We start from the raw sequence: 11,675 nt of genomic DNA on the forward strand, positions 1-11,675 counted from the left end.
GAGGACTCTGCCTCTCTCGGCGATCAGCGTCCTTATATCTATTTACGAACTCGGTTCGTGCGACTTTGAATTTGTCAACAGTGACTAGCTTGTCGAGATAAACACGACCGCGTCAACGGTCCGCGTGTCGGCCGTTACCAACGTCTATGAAAATCGCCTATAAAGGTATAATACATTTCCATCGAAACGTGATGTGATGATATCCCCTACATATTTTTTTACATCGGCAGATTTATTTTTCGTTAAAACCGTTTGATCTACAACGCTGTGAGAGAATTCGCTGCGAAAATCGATAAGGAATTTTGCTTTGCAGTTTAAGTTAAAATGTATATATATTAGCATTGCCATATATAATAAATATTTTATATGATTACACCACCCAAAAAAAAATATTCTGCAGTTTAGCGGTTCCTGGTTCATGCTAGAGGATTTTCCTCTGAAATAGGGCCTTAAGAAGATGTTTTAAACTGTAGAGGAATATCCTCTAATCATGAGACTCTAGATTCAAGATTGTGCAGTCCTCTTAATATTAGAGGACATTGATTTCCGATATTCACCCGAAATAAATAAAAAAAATTATTTATTTTGAAATTTTATTACTATTTTATAACTAAATTTGTTTCTTAAGATGTAGTCTATGATTATAAATATTTTTTTGTATTGGAAAAAACACTTACCTTGGTGGGATCGAACTCGGGACCTCTGGATCGTGAGCCAACTGCCTTACATGGTAGACCACTTCTTAATTTGATGTAAGTGTTATATATTGTCTACATAACCAGCGCAAATATATAATTTTCCAAAAATCATCTTAATAAACAAATTCAGTTTAAAAAGAGTAATAAAATTTTGAATTGGATATAAGATATATGATATAATATTTCTTAATGTCGGGTGAATGTCAGAAACCAGTGCCGGCTTATTATGAAATTTTGTGTTCGTAAATATATTTATGAAAATAGTATGTTTATAAAGTTAAAACGTTAAAACATTCTTATCAAATCCTTACAAGGGCCTCAATAGACAAAAATAAGAAAACGTTTCTTATGGCATCCCTAATAAATAATGATCGGGACCTTATCCGGTTAGCCCTAATAAATAAGTATTTATGAAGTTAAAACATCCTTATCAAATCCTTACAAGAATCTTATTAGATAAAAATAAGGAAACCTTTCTTATGGAATCCCTAATAAATAATGATAGGGACCTCATCAGGTTAAAATAAGCACTGATATAAATAATAATTTATTTTGTTTTGTTGAAACTTACTTTGAATTACAATAAATTTCCGTCGAGAAACGAGAATGTTGCGTGACGACATAATTTTTTATTGACTGACAGTATTTTTCGTCAAAGTCGTTTGATCTATACCAACATTTTACTATGAAAATAAACGAGCTGCACAGAAATTGATAGAGTTTCGCGACGAGACGTTTGAGTCGAAATCTATCAGGCGTTACACGGACGTCAGCCAGCCGTCCGAAACTTTTGTAATCAAATTCTTTTTTTTCGCGGGACATTTAATCAATGCTCAGTCGGGCAAAGTTCACAGAGAAAGGGGGAAAACGTGGTTATTAATTAAATTATTCGTTCAGAACAACGCTATGGGCTGATTCGAGCGTAAACGTCTACCTTCCCATCGAAATTCGTCCTAGAAATAACGTTACTCCGCGATTTACTCGACAGGGAACCATCTGGCGGGTCCATCATAAATTCGGCCGCGTGATTTATGTCGCGCTGTATGCTATTTCGGCGTGTGTTACATGAATACGGTGAACTCGTCGTCGTCGCCGTGATAATTTATGGCAATGAATATGGAATTTAATTTGATTAGAGATTAAATAAATAAACCATTACGCCTTTTTTTAATGCCATTTTATTAAGGAGAATATATCCATTATGCGTTATTTATACTACAATTCGGTTTATCGTATATCAACTTTCGAATAAATGCGAATATCAAAGGTACGTCTTCATTAATAGTTTTTTAAAATTAATTTCAGTATACTTAAAAATTGCTTCTATCGATGTTATAATGACTGATTTTATATAAATTACATAATGCATACAGAGAGTAGGGCAATAATATGATCTAGATTTTAATATTATGGGGAATATCTGTGAATATTATTAATTCACCGATTATCCGAATAGGTATACTTTATATTGTTCGTTATAAGTTCGACATACCATACTTTACAACTTTCTATCTCTTGATTGGTGAATAGTTTGGATTAACGAATAGTTTGGAATTAACGAATTTTCGAATTCGGTTCTTCCAATATTTAGTTATTCATATACATATACATACAATTATTATATGTATAATTAATTTAATTAAAAATATAATACTTATATTGATAATATAATAAAATTATTGTTGTCATGCAAAGGACATTCTATATATTAATTATTAAAGATAATTCGAACATTTAAATTTATGTAACGAAACAATAATAATAATTATCCCGAATAATTTAAATATTATATTATCCAAATATTTATAACCATCACACATTATAATACGTATAAATATGACATAAAAGAACGGATACCTTCAATTCCGAACAATTTTGATATTATATTATCTCAATTTATCTGGACATGTATAGCCCTGATATAAATATTATATATACAATATATAAAGAACGGTTTCACGGATATAGAAGAAACTCTAATATTGACGATACTATATTAATTAATAAATAAATTGTTGCATTATTATTGTATATGTAAATTATATGTACGCGCGCGCGTGACTCAAGAAAGATGATATATTATTATCATTATATAATATTCGTAATATTTACCATTGTCGTCCGCCTCTAGACTTGCGAATGCATACCAGTCTGTTGACTTGTACTTATATGACTTGTGTCATTCTCTTCAGTTGTTTGTTGTACCATTAAATCCATGTTATTTCCCATATTTCTATGAGTTTCTAGATGTTTACTTATACCTCTCCGAGGTAAAGCCAAGTGTTCCAAGAAATATTTTAAGAACGGGATCGCAATAAATGCATTTCATGTTGTGATTTTCGAATGTAAAATGTGATAATCAGTCACGTCTAATTATTCCTTGTGTTTCTGCTATTATATGTAGATGAGCATATACCTAACAAGTGGCGTTCTAATTATTCTCTATTAACGTATTATTTATCACAAATTTTGCAAATTACAAAGGTTTCATATTTGTTTCCTTTTGCGTAATATTTCCATACCAAGTTTTCGTTATTCTATTCTATTCTTGCTTTCATTACGTAGGATTTAGTGAATATGGAGTAGTGATTTTTCATTATATCTATTTTTTCTGTACATTTATAGGTAACAGACATCGCATTTCATCTGATTTTATCGAATTCACTTCTGCAATTCCACACCTAACTTCTTCTCATTGTCAGAGATTACCGCGTTACTCCATTATATTCGCACAATATCACAGAGTGTATGTTGCTAAGTATGTCATATCAGCTGTGCCGCAGAGAAAACTGTCCGAGAAAGGTAAAACAGAGACGTATGGATCTTCGCTAAAATGTAAATATTGACACTTTCGCAGTCGATTCTAGCACACGACTTAAAACTGGGAGCCGTATGCAAATTTGTTTCATTTTCGAGGCGAAATTATTTTCAACTCCGTTCAAATGCTCATTTTGATGAACTTGGAATCAATTTATTGTTAGATATTTGCAGTAATCATATATAGATATGAATCATAAAATCATCTGCCTTCCTATAAATATTAAATAATTTATACATCGGTGGCAAAAAAAAACTAGCTACAGATTTTAAACTGACATAAATTACATCAGCAGCTGCGGATGTATTATAGTTTGAATTTTTCTAGTAATCCCTCACAGTCCTCATCCTACTTTTAATTATTTGACCATCATAGTCGAAAGTATATGTATATTACTATATTAAAATCTTTCGTTATAATTATTGCATTTTAAATGACATATCTTTTATGTAATAAAAAATATAAATACATATAGGTATACGTTATGAATGTTAAAATAAATAATAGAATATTTCTTTTCGAAATTATTGGAAGTTATCGACTTAAATAAAATTTTTCTTTTCAATTATTTCTATTATTTATACATAGCTGAATAGAATATCGCGTGATTATTTTGACGTTCACGTCTTTTATATCATGTTTTTTTATGTCATGCCTGTGTAAATATCATATACATGTGCGTAATAATGCGGAGGATAAAATAGATATTTTTCGAGAGCAGGATATTGCTGGTGACGTTTGCATACGTACATCGTAAAATCGCGCGAGTTTATTCGCGCGGAAATCCTCCTACGAAATCGCCGGAAGATTGAAATGCCACCTAAATCTAACGGATGGGTGGTCACTATACCTTCGAGCGGATTCGTTGTTGTTTTTTATTTTTTTATTTTTTTGCGGCGCACAGCGTATTATCGGTAATGAGAACAAAGCGCGGCCGGCGCAGGTTCATTTATCCGCTCCGATCGGAACGATGCATTATTAACGAGGGCATTATCGTGTACCATTATTTGAAACACTTCGCACCGCGCGACCGGAAATCGACGTTTGTCGCAAATTCAATGAATGAATGAATTTATTCGCCGATTGCGCGCGCTCGATTTGTCGTCGCCGATGTTCCAGTCTCCACGAGCCATTATTTCCTTTAATTCGCTCTCGCAACCGGATTTAAATAATGTCGGATTTTCTGACAATTACAATGAACGAGAGAGCTCCAATGCGTATTTAATTTAAAATTACGTGGAATCGTGGTCGTGCTATTTGAGATTGTCTACGAAATATAATGTAATCATGTGAGCATTGAATATGAATATATTTCTCAATGCAAATAGAGATATATATATATATATATATTTATATATATTGAGTATTCCTGAATTACGGCTTTAGAGTTGTCGCGTATTAATATTTAAATTTAATACTTTTAAGCTCTTAAGACACATTTACTCGATTAAATTCCGAAATTTTCATAATTATATAAAGTTTCTGTATTATATTTCGTGCTTTTAGATTGATAATGTTCACCAAAGAAATATTTAACGGCGAAGGGATTAAATGAATTAATTTACATTGCAATTTATTAATAATCGCTTGATTTGAATTCTCATTTTCGCTTTCTACGTTTTCTGCGCTATTATATTTTCATCCGCTAAAGAAATGACATCTTGCTATTCGGCATGTTTTGAGCAACGCGTGAAAAATCCTTCGCTGGATCGTTGCGATATAGCGTGGCTTCGTTTAAATGTCGACGTGCCTTTATTCTCTCACCGCCCGTAATTAACGCCGTCCATTGTTGCTTTGAGACAAGATATTTCGCGCGATTTATCGCAGTCATTACCGACAATGGACGGCGCGGAATGAAGACAGACAAGAGAGAGAATTACTCGACGGGTGAGACGGAACGAAAGTAAAAATTTTGCCGGAGACGTCACTCGGCTGGAAGCAATTCAATTTGTCGTTACCCGTCGTGATTTCGCACGATAACGTCGAATTTACATTTAATGGCGGCTTTGCGCGACATTATTAACGTGTCTCTCATTTATTCGGGTTTCTTTCGGTAGAGAACGGGTCCGTTAATTCTTGTTATTAAATTCATGCAGACTTATCGTCGTTCCAAAGAGATATCAAGAAGGATTATATAAAATCTCAGGTCTGTAATAATTTCTTTTTCATTATTTTTCGACTGGTTCTACCGTTTCGATTTTCTTTTTGAGTTGATAAATTTTATATTTAATATTTTAGGAAACGAATATAATTTAAATTTTTTTGCAGGAAAGCGATATAAAGCCGTTTCTACGCTACATACAACTCGGCCTATGATATTTATAATAATTGCAGCACGCGATATCCGTTGCAGTCCCGGCGTTATCGAACCCTCTCTCTTGCGCGCGCGCTCACTTTTTTCACCTTCTTTTTTTCCGCATCATAGCCGCGCACAGCCGGAGCAACTCTCTTACGTCACGTTATCTGTTATCGTTAATAAATTTTCCCTTGCACCTCGCCTTCCTTTTTCCTCGCGTCTACATCCGGTGCACCGACGAGAAGGCGATCTCACTCGATGAAAAAGGGACGAACAAACTACCAACGCGAACTGGGATGAGTTACCCGTAAACCTGCCTCTCAGATATCTTCCAAGCCGATTTTTCCGCTGCTTTAATTGTAAACGCCATTTTTTATTGCTCTTCGCTAATATTGCACGATACGTATCGCCCAGCTGATTTATGGTGGACTTAGGATTATTACCAGTGTTTCTCAAACTTTTTCCCTTTCCGCGGTATTTTTCATTTTTTCACTCTTTTGCGATATATAAAGATTTACGAATAAAATGTTTCAAACGAGAAGAACTTGAATTCCAGATTGTGTTAACTTGAAAATTTTCAAACTGACGTCTAGCTTTATTATATTCTTTTGCAATTGTCTTTTTATAGTACAGCTCATGCCATAAGAGATTTAACAGACCGCGCATACTTTCTTTTTCTCTCATTTTTCTAAAAACAGACGGAGATTTTGTAATAGAGACGAACTTAAGAATTCGATTTAAATTTTAGATGTGTTTTTACTGGATCTACTTTATATGCGAGAATTAGATTCGTTCTCGCGATACGATGTGATGCCCTTTCGGGTACGTATCCCGATCGAAGATGCGCTTAATTTAATTCTAACGTCTCCCAAATTACCGTGAACCGTAATTGAGGTCTTGAATTAGTGATGATAGGAGAGTAATAATGAATGAGAATACCGAGTCTGTGCGGCGCGGCTATACTGGCGACCGGACGGTCTGTATGAACGTCACGGGAGAATACTCGCCTCGACAATACGATGTCGACCGAGGTAGCTGCATTTACGAATATCTAATTACGGGGAACGGTCCGTCTCACTCGAGGGAGGCAACTTCGCGGTCCTCGGTGCCCGGCTCATAATGGAATTGTTAGCCGCGGCCCGGCCGGCAGGTGTAATGACGAGGATACACGGAATTCCGGTGCGCTTGCGAATCGTGTCGCACGGCGCGTGAATACGCCCCGCGTACGTCGGGGATCCCAACGGCCCTCGAATTTCACTCGTTGTATACGTACAAGGCCCCCCGACATCTCGTCAGATTTAAATGTTGATGCAATGTCCTCTGAGTGTCCCACAAACATACATATCTCGCCCGGAACAATCCGGGTATATCGCCCAGGAGATCTGGGGGCTCGAGGGACACGCATTACGCGCGGCGTATTTTATGCATATAAATAAGATTTGCCCGCACGTCGAGTTGTATAACAGCGGATTAAACCTGGTCAAAGAAAAATCGTGTTTCCGCCGCTTGAATTATCAGTCTTCACAATCGTCGCGATCTCGCGCGAGCGCGCGCGCGGACCTCGAGATTTGCCGTGAGAACACGTAAATGCGGCAGACGTTTCTCACTTTGGGGATCACGGACGTGCCCGGGGTCTAAAGTCAGCCGCGTCAGTCCTCGTGAGTTCGGATTTCTTTATGCGAGCGACGAGACGACTTCGCTCCGAAATGACTCGCGCGTGGATTTTAAGCCTGGCTCTCTGATGAACGCACGTACGCATCGCGTTCTGAAATCGTCGCGTTTCTCTCTCTCTCTCGGATACGCGAAGGAGAACTTTCTGCGAAATCTCTCCGCTAGATCGCTCATTTTTAATCTTCAATCTCTGTTAGATGAAAATTAAATCTACACTCATCCCTCGATTTACGCGGTAAATAATCCTTCCGTTTACTGTTTACGCAATACTTTTTGTATGCAATCTCATTTTAGTTGCGTTTAAAAAATATATCTGTCTGTGATATTTATTCAAATTATTATATATCAGTGAGCCACACACACACACACAAAATTATTTAATTGTGCTTATTATGTTATTCTGATCTTTTTCGGTTGACTTGTGGAGAGCACGTTAAGCTTATCCGCGCAACAATTTTACTTCTCTGCACCTCGTGCAAATAAAGAAAATTAAATGTGAAATAAATATTTCTACAACATACACGGAATTTTCTCTTACGTATTTTTTTTCTTGGACTGACAGATTCCATTTACGCGATTCTCAGCCGCGTAACAAAAAACCATAAATGGAACGAATACTCCGCGTAAATCGAGGGGCAAGTGTACATCGAGTTGAAAGAAAAAAAAAGGGAGACACGCGTCGCGCTCAATAATATGGTTTTTGTTTTCATGGCTCAGGGAGACGCCGAGTAATTTAACGCGGAAAAAGTCTCGCGCGCGCACGTCGGCGTCCGCCGCCGTGAAAAGTCGCTCGCGTTCTCTCGCGTGCCGCGCTTAATGGACGTCGCAATTTCGCCGGAATTCAATTAGAGGAACGACCACCGGCGTCTTTGCGAGTTAGCGCGCTCGAGTCTCGGGGCGGAAACGGAGAATTCGGACGACGAATATAACTGCTTTGCGCGCCGTTCCCCGATAATTCGACGAACAAATAACAGTAGGGAGAAAGGGATGGGGAGGGGAGAGTGCGAGTTTACGTCCCGCTACGCGCGATTATCCGTAACCTGCATTTATGATCCTCTCTCACGCTCGTTGTCGAACTACCGCTTCAGCGAAATCATAAATTAACCTACTCGCTGAATTCTGCGCGAGCGAGTGAATTATACGCTCCGAGTGTCACTAATGAATTAATTACTGCGTAAATTAATTAAAGGTGGTATCGAGGTGATGGGATATCGACGCGATTAGCCGTTACCGCTATATGTTCGGCCGTAACAATTTTCTATATCAACTTTGTAATTGTCCTTTCTCCCTCGATGTCTCGTTAAAACGCAGATCACCGCTAGTTCGTACGCGCTGATAATAATATTTCACATAATCGTATTAATTGTTTCTTCAGTTTTTTGCCTCGCTTTATTCTCATGCAAATACTTGCCGCGATTCAACGGAGTCATAAAATATCTATGTAACTCGAGTTGTAACTTGGACCACTTCCGTTTTGTCTTGGCCGCAGATACTTTCCGGCCAACGCTGCAACGTGGAGGACGGCGCACGTGTGACGCGTCCCGGACCATTATCTTCCCCTTTCTTCTTATCCTTTCTACACGATGTTGTCGGTAGGCGGTCTCGATGACAAGATCTAGAAATGTAGATATATATCCAAGCGCGTCATGTCTACGCACTCCTAGTAAATAATTCATCGACATTTCGCAGAGCGAGACCGCCCCCGGCGACGTCACGCGGATGTATTTACTCGTACTGAAGTCCACGGGGAGTTTGTGTACAGGGTGGTCATTTGAAAGGCGTGATATTTATCCTATCTGTTTTAATCATTTAATTCGAGACTGTACTAATAATTAACCCTTAAATAATCGTAATTAAGCATATTTTTGGTTCAAATTGTGATATCATAATGACCACAATTTAAATAAATAAATAAATAAATAAACTTTATTAACGGGTAATAAACCCTTTAGCGTACAAGAACAATAAAATTTCACAATATAGTATGAAGAGCATTTAAGTTACGAGAGTAGACGAGAAAGATTTCGTTTAAAAGTTGATGCCGAGTCACCAAAAAAATCAACCTTATTGGAGAAATTACTTGCAGATGTTATCTATTTACACAAGAATTTGCGCTATACAAAGTACTGTGATACCCGATGTGGAAGATGGAGTATACTGTCTTCTCTAGTCGGAATGTTAAAACAGATATGTTCCAACAAATCCGGACAATCAAAGTGGTTGAGAAGCTAAAAAACAAATGTAAGGTCAAAGGATTTTACTCTATTTAATATAGCGCAGTAATCATGACAAGTAATTGACATGGGATTTTCCAGCCGATAAGCAGCCATACGCAGGAATTTGTGCTGCACACGTTCAATCAATATCTGATGGCATTTGAAATACGGAGACCAAACTATGGAACAGTACTCCAACTTAGGGCGAACTAACGTACAGTATAATAATTTTAAAGTGGTTATATTCTTGAAAAATCTACCCCATCGGAGGATGAATCCAAGCGTTCTATAAGCAGATGAAACTATTGATTGTATATGTGTATTAAATGATAAGTCCGCACTGAATAAAAAAATTGGTATGATATGATCTTTACTTTACATTGCATGAAACAATATCGTAAAAAGATATCTCTGCTATATTTATTTATTAAAATGTATGATAATTAATAAGACAACTTTTATCGTAGAAAAGGTTTTCCGATATGAACTGGTTACAACAAAAGTCGAGGGTAACAGAGAGGAATAGAAACAAATTAGAGATTATATATTTCCCTTTATTGAAAGCTCGCTTTTATATTTATCACGATTTGGAACTGCAAATTCTCGGTTCGTTAAATTCCTTTCAGAATTTTTTCGAGAATTGTTATACATTTCCTATAACAATGCATTTCTTGGCACCAACCGATGTATGCGTCAATATATACGTTCGCATTCTTCCGCACTGATATTAAACCATTTGATCGGTACACCCGTTACAATCGGGATTTCCTCGTATCGTTTTTTTTTTCGACCGGATCGCCGATGCAGCATGCGATCTGTAGATAATAGATCGCAGCCCCAAAGGGGAAGAGAGAGTGCTCGTTCTTCAGCGGCGGATTCTCGCGGAGACAACGAGGAGAGCCGTTTCGTTGTCCAGTCACGTCGTGGACACTGGGACTCGTATTGGGATGTAAGGCAAGAAAAAAGTATCACGAGCTATTTCACACGTGAAAAAAAAGTCGGAAGGCCGATACGCGACGCGCATAGGCGTCGAGCTCAAAAATTGAGAATTAATCCTTTGTTCCTCGGGATGTTCATGACGATCACATCACGGTCATTTTCGGCTTTTAGCGTCGCGGCCACCCATACAACGGACAAGAATAGCGAATTTGAGACCGGGAGAAAATTAGTTCCTGGCATTGTCGAGAAATTCGACCTTAGTCGTTGTAATGGCGCATCAAATAGCGCGCGTTGAAAAATTTAGTCAATAGCGTGCAAGAGAATCTACGCTTTGAACAGGTCTCTATTTTAAAAATCGCTCGCGAAATAATGCGGCATGTGAAATTTCCCGATATACGCCGTTATCATATTTATTATCCCATGTAAATCCCCGGATTCGCATTATAATATGTAAATTTCTCTTCCGCGCAATACTTTTCTTTAGCAAGTCCGCTTGGTAGATGCAGATGCAGTTTGCGGAAACTTCCGCGACAGCTTCGTCGCCCGAAAGTTTCCTCGATTTTCCACTCGACGACCTTCGGCCTGACAAAAACTCGCACCGCCTATGCACAATCCGGCGACGGATCGATGCTTCGGAGAAAAGTCATTTTCCGGCGGCACGCGTCTCTGAATTAAATCGAGAAATATCCGGAAGAGTACTATATTGTAACTGAAGCTCAGCGTGATTGAAGCGTATATAAAGAAGTTGCGTAAATATAATAGCGTTTCGAGAAAAGTACTTAGAAATAAATTTAAAAAACATCGACATTTCGTAAAAAAAAGTATTATATATACATGTATGAAGAATACGTAGAAAAATAGGTATGTATAGAAAACAAAACATTTCTAAAATGTTGATTTGAAATAAAAATGGAAGAATAGAAGAAAATAAGAAATAAAATCGTTAACCAATTAATATATCAGAATAATCTCAAATACAATTTTATGTATTACATAATTATATATATATATATAATTTTATATTTTTATATTTTATG

Source organism: Temnothorax curvispinosus, unplaced genomic scaffold (assembly GCF_003070985.1).
Source record: "Temnothorax curvispinosus isolate PA1 unplaced genomic scaffold, ASM307098v1 QBEX01011552.1, whole genome shotgun sequence".
In the NCBI taxonomy this organism is placed as follows: domain Eukaryota; kingdom Metazoa; phylum Arthropoda; class Insecta; order Hymenoptera; family Formicidae; genus Temnothorax; species Temnothorax curvispinosus.